The sequence below is a fragment of the Diadema antillarum genome, unplaced genomic scaffold, assembly GCF_040938485.1.
Source record: "Diadema antillarum isolate AM-2024a unplaced genomic scaffold, OU_Dant_1.0 seq00000455_RagTag, whole genome shotgun sequence".
Taxonomy (NCBI): domain Eukaryota; kingdom Metazoa; phylum Echinodermata; class Echinoidea; order Diadematoida; family Diadematidae; genus Diadema; species Diadema antillarum.
The window spans coordinates 993743-1003539 of NW_027271427.1; the positions used below are offsets into that span (position 1 = coordinate 993743).

Sequence of the window (9797 nt, forward strand, 5' to 3'; positions counted from 1 at the left end):
AGAGTGAGAAAATAATGATCGATGATGCCTCTCATACAACCCACATGTATCACTGTTAGGATGGTGAAGATAACTGGCATTTTGTATAATATACATGTTTTTATAGACCATAATTTGCTTTGTGTTCCAATGACTATTTAAGCACTGTGGGTAAAGGTTGTAATTTCTTGTAATTTTTAGTTCGAGGTGCAGACACAAACAATTGTGACATAAGTTTTATGGGAACATGCAATTTTGTTTGCGTCGCATCGAATTGATACGATTCGAATATATAATTAGGCTAGGGATGTATGCAATGCTTACATTGTTTTCTTCTCATTTTCTTTGAAATGACAAAATTTACGACTACAAATGTATAAAATTCAAAAGATCGTTCTAACTGTCATTTCATTATGAGACCTGTGACTAAAGCAGCAGTGAGTGCATGTAAACGCATCCATTCTTCTCATCTTTTTTCCTTACTTTTCTTCAGAGTGGCTTTGTGAGGAGTCCTATCGTTCATCTTGGTGGAGATCTCAAATCCCTCTCACTTCTCAAACAGCTAAATGTGGTCTCCCTGTGCCCCAATGTGGAGAAGGTCTCTATTTACATAGATGATGAAAGCTCTTCCTCAGACATAGACAATGCGTGGCCGCTCTATTCTCACAACTTGGAGCTCAACCTGCAGGGTGTCATATCAGATGTTGTAAGCAACGGTCATTTACGCCAGTCCTTACTCGCACCACCTACAGTAACTAGGCTGTCTGTGACGGAAGTGGATGTGGGCAATGAAGAAGCCAAGAAGTTGATCAGATCTCTGAGCTCTTACCCTCATCTCAAGCATGTATCGTAAGTTTTAATAAAACCTAGTATCTCAAGCTTACTTTCATGCATTTTATTCACTTGACTTCAATTGTAATAACTTTCCATCCCACAGAAGGGTGAAATGAAATACAGAGCATGCATTACGCAAATGATATCAATTTGTCAATTTCCAAGAAATATGTATACATGATATAGCTTTGTTAAAGTTGTATTCCTCAAACTATTTCCATTTGCACAAACTTGCTTCGTTGGATGTCACTTGTGTATGATCAGTAAGTATGATAGATATCAATTCCACTTTTAAAGTCTGATCTGAAAATTAAACAATTATTATGCTCCAGAGAATTCTGTGTTACTTAATTTTGAAAGGAGTATGTCACTTTCTGTAGAGGAACGATCAAGGGAATATATAGGGTGTAAGAAGTCAGAATTCATATTACATTCTCACATATATTTTAGGAAGTAAAAAATACAGAAAAAACGTGATGGTGCGTGTGTTCCTTTAAAATAGGGTTCCTTTAATCAAGACACATATAACTGGAAAGGTGTGAACTTTTGTTCGTCTTTTGGAGGAAGAGATTGGTTTTTGCATTAAAAAAATGTTTTAACAAACAAGAAAGAATAGAGCATTCATGAACGAAGAGGGATTGCCATTGAATATTGATACAGGTTTGTGATGCATTATATTGTTACGAAGCAGTTAAACGAGCGCATCAATAATGACTCGCTGGCTACTTGTAGATACTGTTCGCTTACCATAAATACCCAGCATCACACGGATCAATGTACACATTGCTTTTGTTGTTTGTTTCTTTGTTTGTTTTAATTCAGGCTGATCAGATGTAATACCTCAGAGGATCTTGACCCATTTTGCAGAGAAGTCAACGCAGAAGGGAGGCTTCTCATTTCAGTTGAGCACGGAAAACCAAGTATGCATCCCAGTAAATATAGAATGTGTATATAAAAAAGGTAATCCAACTTTGGACGGCTACCATTTAATACGTGTCAGCTATGGAGAGCATAATGTTGATTGTGAGGAAAGAGGAATTCTTCCCCTTTCCATTGATACCTACAATGTAACTATGTTTACAAATGTCACGCAAGACAAGCACATAACCTTTAAAGCCAATAATGACAAATTGCTCTTTTTCCAAGTTTGAGCGTCACGTGAAGAAACAATGCAAGTCTCACTGAATGGATGAGATCTGTCAATGAAAGTTACCAAGTAAACAGGCCTGCCTGTCCGAATGCAGGTTTATGTTTAGTGTTCCTTCTAACATATTTTTTTTTTATTTTTGTGGTCCACAACCTTTAACATGGCCACCTGTCCAATAACGTCGTTACTCCCACTTAGGCCAACCAACACAGTCCATTTTTCTCTGTTCATATTCAACTTATACCTTGCAGCACAAACCATGTCTAAAATATGAAGAGAGATAATGGATAATGAGTTAGCCTTTGTGAGAGTGACCAAGTTATCTACAACGGTGGCCATGTTGGAGGTTATGGACCATAAAAGTTTAGGACAACCCCAAACACAAATCTGAATTCATACAGGCCGGCCTGTTAATTTGGTCACTTTTATTGACAGATCTCATCTATTCATCAAGGACACTTCATTATTCCTTCATGTGACACTCAAACTTGGAAAAGTGCAATTTGTCATTGTTGTCTCTAAAGTTCATGTGACAATTACGCAAGGCATTTGTCAACATAACCAGGTAAGAGGAAGACTTCTTCTTTCTTCACAACCACCACTGCACTCTCGATTAGTGACAATTATAAAATGGGAGCCCTCCAAAGCTGGGTGACTACTTTTTTCTATACACTCTGTAGATGTAGTATTATACCAAATGCAATTCTGTGCAATCTGTATTTATCATCATCTTCGAACTATTTTTCCTCATCATATCTGCGTCCTTCAGGCAAACTGATTTAGATATTCACAAAACCACTCCCCTAAATGTAAATGTGTACGCATACAATTAAAGATCTGAATATAAGAACGACCCAAGTAGGCTAAGTGCAATTTTTGGTCAAATTCAGTTTGACATGGGAAATTGAAGCTTATGCATGGATTCATCTTGTGTATGAGTGATAAATCCTAATTACCCCCGGAAGTGCCTGAAATGAATGAGTGAAATTTTATATTAATATAGCGCCCTCTCTCATCGCTTCTCTCATCTCATATAGCAGCCTATCCTGTATCGCACGAAGTGACCTCTCCACAATTAATGTAAATGTTAATTGCCATAATGATAATTGTATATGTTCTAATTTGTATATACAATGTTGCCTTTCCATCACAGTTGAATAGAATATTATTGGACAAATAGAAAAGATATGAAGGTTTTTTTTTCTTTTTTAAAGTTTACTCGAAATAGCCTTCCATGAACTTGGGTCATTCTTATATTCAGATACTCAGTTACATGTTTGTGTGTGTGCATTTGTGTACTCGGGCATAAAGCAAAGCAAAAAAAAAAAAGAGCACAAATTGTTTTAGTCATGACATGTGCCAGCTAAAACTTTGGTCTATTTGAGGATTTGTTTTTTAATGTGTTGTCACAAAAAAAAAAAAAAAAAATCATAGAGAGCTTTATGCAAATGGGCAATTCCACGTTACTCACGTTACACTTTTTAGGCGTCTCTGCATATTGTAATTGTCATATTTTTTATACTGGAAGGTTTGACATACTCTCTGTTGTACAATAGATGCACAAGTCCTTAGTCTACCATGCAATATTAATAGAATTTTGCTAACCACATCCATACCGGAAATAAAGACAAAATACTTTCGTTACTCACGTTACACTTTTTGGGACGACATAAAAAGCCAACATGCCTTTATTCAAAAAGTGTCCTCATACTGTGCAGTATTTCAAACAACTGTTGTATGATTTATATAACTCATGTTGGGGTACTCAAATATAGGGGGTCAAAATTTTGAGAGCATTGGAAATATTTGACAGCGATAGCAAAATCGTCGTTACTCACGTTACACGTTACTCACGTTACATATTAGCTCATAATCACTACCACATAACTGACCACGAGAATTAGCTGGAAACTAAATACTTTTGATATATCTAACCTTTACAGATGTTTTGTCCCTAAAATAAAACAATATTGGCACTCTTTCATACTTTTCCCACTATCATACGGTCATATATTCCGCATACTTTACTTTTATCAGAATCCGAGTAACCACTATAAACCGAATGCAAGAAAATATAAAGTAGTAGATACTAGTTCATGCAGTGAATTAAAATATTATCCTTCTATTCCCTTTCACAGGAACTTAAATGTAAGTAGTTTTAATCATGAGTGGAACACTTGATTTCATAAATTGTAAACTACTTTAGAAATATGTACAGTACATATGTCTACAAATTTCATCCAGCTACTGTTACCAGTGTGGACTTTCCTCTCTATGTCAGGGCTGCCAACTCTCGTGCAATTAGCATGAGACTCACGCAATTCATCAAATATTAACTATCTCTGATAAAAGAATTCTCACACTTAACCCCCAAAACAGCATGTAAAAAGAAAAAAAAAAGTAATGTCCCTAAAATTCCTGATTATCCGAACATGCAATTATGCCCATGCCCAAACTTTCGAGATTTTCCCACAGGCAAATCTTTTCTATGGCATGTGTTGAAATCTTTACTAGAGTATGCACCAAATCCACCAGTTAAAATGCAAAATTGATGAAGTTCACTCCAGTGAAAAGGGGGGAGGGGAGACAACCCCCTTCCACACCATCCCCAACCCCCTCCCCACCACTGTCACTTCGATTAGTCGCTTGCTTACTCACACTTCACTCCAAATTCTCACTCTAGGTTGGCAGCCCTGCTATGTACAGTCTTAATAACTGATCTACCTCTTAACCCAAAAATATTCTTGTATCTTCTGGTAATGGTGAATTCTAACTTTGAGTAGGTTATTGTAGTTAAGCAATTGTCATTATTTGGGGTTGATAATCCCAGAGAATAATGTATAAAAAGCTGTAACACTGACAATTCTCGTAAATGTCTTAGACACACATGTACAAAACTGTATGTGTATTTACCAACTGCCAGAAAATGATTATTGTTAACCCCCCCCCCCCCCACTCAAAAAAAAAAATGAAAATGGCATTGTAAAAAGAGACAATGCCAACTCTTGCTCAAAGTTACATAAGATATAACAGATTTTTGTTAATCTATTATGCTTACAATTCATTTGTAAATTGCATCGAGATGCAACATTAATTCCCATTTGTCTTATGATTGCTCCATTAACCAATTTCCCAAATTGTACAAATTACAACCTTAAGCATTTAAAAAAAAATCAAGTTGGCTCTAAAAGGGATTTAAAGTTATCCATAGCTGATATCTGAAACGATATAATGTAAGGCTTAGAACTTATCAAAAAAATAATAATTTCCATGATTATTAGCCACATCTGGTTCGTTTAGTTTGCCAATCAAGATTTTCTTTGGATAGCAATTGTGTTTAGCCTATTAGATAACAACCAATTCAAGCAAGGTCATGTAAGGTTATTTGTGACCCTGCACCTCAAAACAAACAAAAAGTCGCCAGACATGAAATTTTAGTTAAGACCATATTCTGAAAGAGCAGACTTTAAGCTTTAAAATGATGTATAACTCAAATCAAATGGACTCTCCTAACATATCTAAATATCGGAAAGAAAGCACAAACTCAGGAAAAGTGTGAACTGAGAAAAGAGGCTCTGAAGTACAATGTCTATTCAAGCGCTTAATCTTTACCAAACCGTGCTGGCTGTGAGATGAATGGGACAAAAAAACAGGAAGTAAACCACCAGAGTAACAACAATGAAGGGATTATTAGATTAAACTGAAATTAAGCATTCCTCATTAACACATTCTGTCCATAATTAATGCCAACTTTCAAAGCAGTAGCACTATCCTTTCAAAAGTTAATTGAGTTGAAAATGAAGAGTGTGGACAAGGTTTCTCAGAAATGAAAAAGGGATTTCAAAGACACACCTAATCACACTATTCTACCAAAAATGCTCAAGATAAACTGCTAAAAAAACACACTTTTCTGCCCGTTTTATGGCACCAAATTTTAGCGTAATGAAAAAGAAGACCCGCTCTTTCAGAAAATATGAAAAAGTCAAGTTCGGCTAGGTTGACCCATTTCACTTATTTTCAGTCCTCACGCAAGATCAGTGTGTGCGACTTTATGTTCGTTTTGAGGTGCACAGTCACATTTACAAGACCATACACTCTTTATGCTCCCTCAGCTTACTCAAGTCACACAAAAAAAAATTTTGCTGTCATTGGTGTAGAAATATATTTGTATTTCGTGATTTTTTTGTCGTTACTCACGTTACACCCTTGTTACTCACGTTACATTGTTACTCACGTTACAATTTTTGAACCTCTCTCATTATAATACAACTGCATGTACACAACTCTTTCACCATTTTTCATATTAGGTAGAGGCAGTATGAAGAGAATTTCCATTGGCAATTTCTAAATCCCAGGGAATATTAAGATATGAAACTATTTGAGTATTTTCGTTACTCATGTTACATTAGTTTTAGCAGTTTGGCAGTATGCATTCTACCAATTCATGGGGATACGGATCATTTTTTCCTCACTGACAACTAGTAACTGATACCCAATACATCATAAAAATCAACAAATCAATTACATACCATTCTTTTATATTCTATGGATTCAACTTAATCATTCAAGTACATTTCCAATGTAATTCTCAATGAAAATGTAATTTGACTTTAAAGTGTAATATCTGCCATTCTGGAGGTATATTAGTGTAAAAAATGGCTGTTCCATATGCCCAGACGTATACTGAACAAGATAAAATAGGTGGCAAGTTTCAACGTAACAATTTATTTTTTCACCCCATGACACCAATCTCATGGAATTGCCCAAATGATTTTTTTTTTCAATGTCTTCTGTAACTGCTGAGTAGAAAGTGTCAGCATTAATAAAAATATTGATAAAGAAGTCAGACTTCAGGATACAATGACTCAGGTGCTTTCATCTAATGTTGATATCGCAGACTAACTGTCATCACCATGCAATTCAGTACTGCATCAGAAAAATACAGGTGCAAGTGGGATATCAAACAAATTTAGAATATTTATGTGTTTGCTTTGTGCTGCTGTATTCAGTCTAAATTCTAACGTAACCAAGCGAATCCGTGTGTGTGTGTGTGTGTGTGTGTGTGTGTGTGTGTGTGTGTGTGTGTGTGTGTGTGTCTGTGTGTGCGCGCGCCCGCTAGAAATCATTCAGGGCTCACCATCAGGTTTAGGTATGATCTATGAGGCATCCACATAAAGACAATTTGTAAAAATCCCTGAATGCCCTCAATAGATCATAGAAGACTTAATTCTTTCCCCCTGCAGACCATATTTTGAATCTCTTTGTATTGGGCGTTTATTCAGCCCTTGGGTTCATTAGTCTCTGATTTTAACCCCAATGCAAATTCTGCTAATAAGATTGCTAGACAAAAATTTATGGAGATTGTGGGTGAAATTGTATACAAAATTGTGCTCCAATCTCAGATATACAGGGGGTGGATCCAGGCATTACGTAGAGGGGGTGGGGGTTGGGGGCGCAAACAATTTTATCTGATGCTACTTCCGGGTTTCATTTCATTTTCTTTTCTTTTTATTTCTGTAGTTTTAACAACAAACACAGAGGTGGAGCGTGCCAGGTGCGCCCCTTTGGATCCGCCACTGGCTACAAATTGTATGCAGACTTTTAAGTTTGTTTGTTTGTTTGTTTGTTTGTTGTTGTTTTTATATATGTGACTGTGCACCTCAAAACGAACATAAAGTCGCACACACTGATTTAGCGTGAGGACTGAAAATAAGTGAAATGGGTCAACCCAGCCGAACTTGACTTTTTCATATTTTCTGAAAGAGCGGGTCTTCTTTTACATTATCCTAAAATTTGGTATCATAAAACGGGCAGGAAAGTGTGTTTTTTTAGCAGTTTATCTCGAACATTTTTGGTAGAATAGTGTGATTAGGTGTGTGTTTAGAATCCCTTTTTCATTTCTGAAAAACCTTGTCCACACTCTTCACTTTTAACTCTAATAACTTTTGAAAGGATAGTGCTACTGCTTTGAAAGTTGGCATTAATTATGGACAGAATGTGTTAATGAGGCATGCCTAATTTCAGTTTAATCTGATAATCCCTTCATTGTTGTTACTCTGGTGGTTTACTTCCTGTTTTTTGTCCCATTCATCGCAGAGCCAGCGCGGTTTGGTAAAGATTAAGCGCTTGAATAGACACTGTACTTCAGAGCCTCTTTTCTCAGTTCACACTTTTCCTGAGTTTGTGCTTTCTTTCCAATATTTAGATAGGTTAACAGAGTCCATTTGATTTGAGTTATACATCATTTTAAAGCTTAAAATCTGCTCTTTTAGAATATGGTCTTAACTAAAAATTCATGTCTGGCGACTTTCTGTTTGTTTTGAGTTGCAGGGTCACGTATGTGCATACTGTTATAACATGTTGGAACAATCCAAAGATTCAGAGCTCCCGTAGTCGTGATGGTGAAAATCAACGACGTAGACAGAATCTTGCCACGGACATTGCTGTACCGGACAGACGTTCTACAGCTGCTCTAAGTGAAGATTGGTAATACACCAGCTTGTGACAATCCTGCATCCGATGTTGGCCAGAATCTTTTATTTCTTTATTGCTTTTGAGTATTATTGTATCCTAAGATGTAAAGATATTCTTTGTAATGTATGTGCTATCATTGTGTGTAATCAGTTGTTTTATGGAAATTTTCATTGCCCAGTGTGATTGTTATCAATTGTGGTTTTATATGTTTACAGTCAATCATTTATTGACGATGTGTCTAATGTCGGCAAAAAAAGCAAAGAAAAGCAAAATGTGCTCAAAACAAGTTATATGTTGGATGTGATGGTTTGATGTTGAATTATTCAAACCAAGACAAATCAAGACTCTGTGTTCAGCTTTTCTGCAATGGTGTTTGACTTGGTTCCATGATATTGCCACCGCTGTGCTCTCTTTGAACACAGAAGCAGATTTGACCTCTGACCTATGTAAATTGTCAGAACTCTTGTTATTGTTTCATTCTCCTAGGTGAAAGTATGGTCCCTGTTTCATAATGTGTGTTGAGCATGACAATTAATATAATGGTTACTTGGAATGTGTCAGGGCCGGCGGAACCGGGGACCGGGCAGATGAAGAAACCCGGAAGTGGGAACAGAAAATTGTGCTACAGGGTTGTTTGTTTGTTTGTTTGTTTGTTTGTTTTTTGTTTTTTTTTTTGGGGGGGGGGTTGTGTGTGTGCTTTTTTTCTTCTTAGCTGATGATTGCCATGGGAACTATTATTATGTTTTTTTTGTGTGTGTGTGTTTGTGATGTATAATGTATTTTGTAAGGCAGCTCACCACAAGCTCTGCTTTTTTGAGGTTCTGCCTTCCTTGTACAATAATTTCATGCATGTGATTTCCTACATGAAAAAGATGGAAAATAAACGTTTCACAAACTTGAAACTTGAACTTGAAACACGGAAGTGACATCAGAAATGATAAACTGTTCCCCCCCCCCACACACACACACACACAGACACGCAAACACTTACCAAAAAAGAAGAAAAAACGTGGCGCTGGCCGTGTACAATTTGTATGTTAATAGTGTCATATGTTTTCGGGGGAAATGATTTCAGACATTCTTGAGACAACTGAGAATTTGATAAACTCACAATTTCCAGTTACATGCAAATGTACAGGGTTTTTTTTTTTTCGTTCTATTCATTATTTTCCTTTCTGTTTAGTCACACATTATGGAGGTTTCTTGAGCTTTTGAAATGAAGAAATGAAAAATAAAAGCCCAATTTATCATTGTAAATCAACACATATATATCACTTTTTAGCTGCACTGTGCAATGGTTTGACAGTATCATTAACTCTTTCCTTTATCGTAAGCACTTGATGATTTTAATATTCCAAATCTG

At 36.3% G+C, this 9797-nt stretch overlaps 1 long non-coding RNA gene across 1 annotated transcript; it reads left to right on the forward strand.

The window, feature by feature from the left end:
* The first annotated feature begins 771 nt into the window (after nt 1-771).
* LOC139732898 (uncharacterized) lies at nt 772-8780 on the forward strand. The gene is made up of 3 exons (XR_011711051.1): nt 772-828; nt 1636-1733; nt 8337-8780. It is a non-coding gene; the product is annotated as an uncharacterized lncRNA (long non-coding RNA).
* The last annotated feature ends 1017 nt before the right edge of the window (nt 8781-9797 follow it).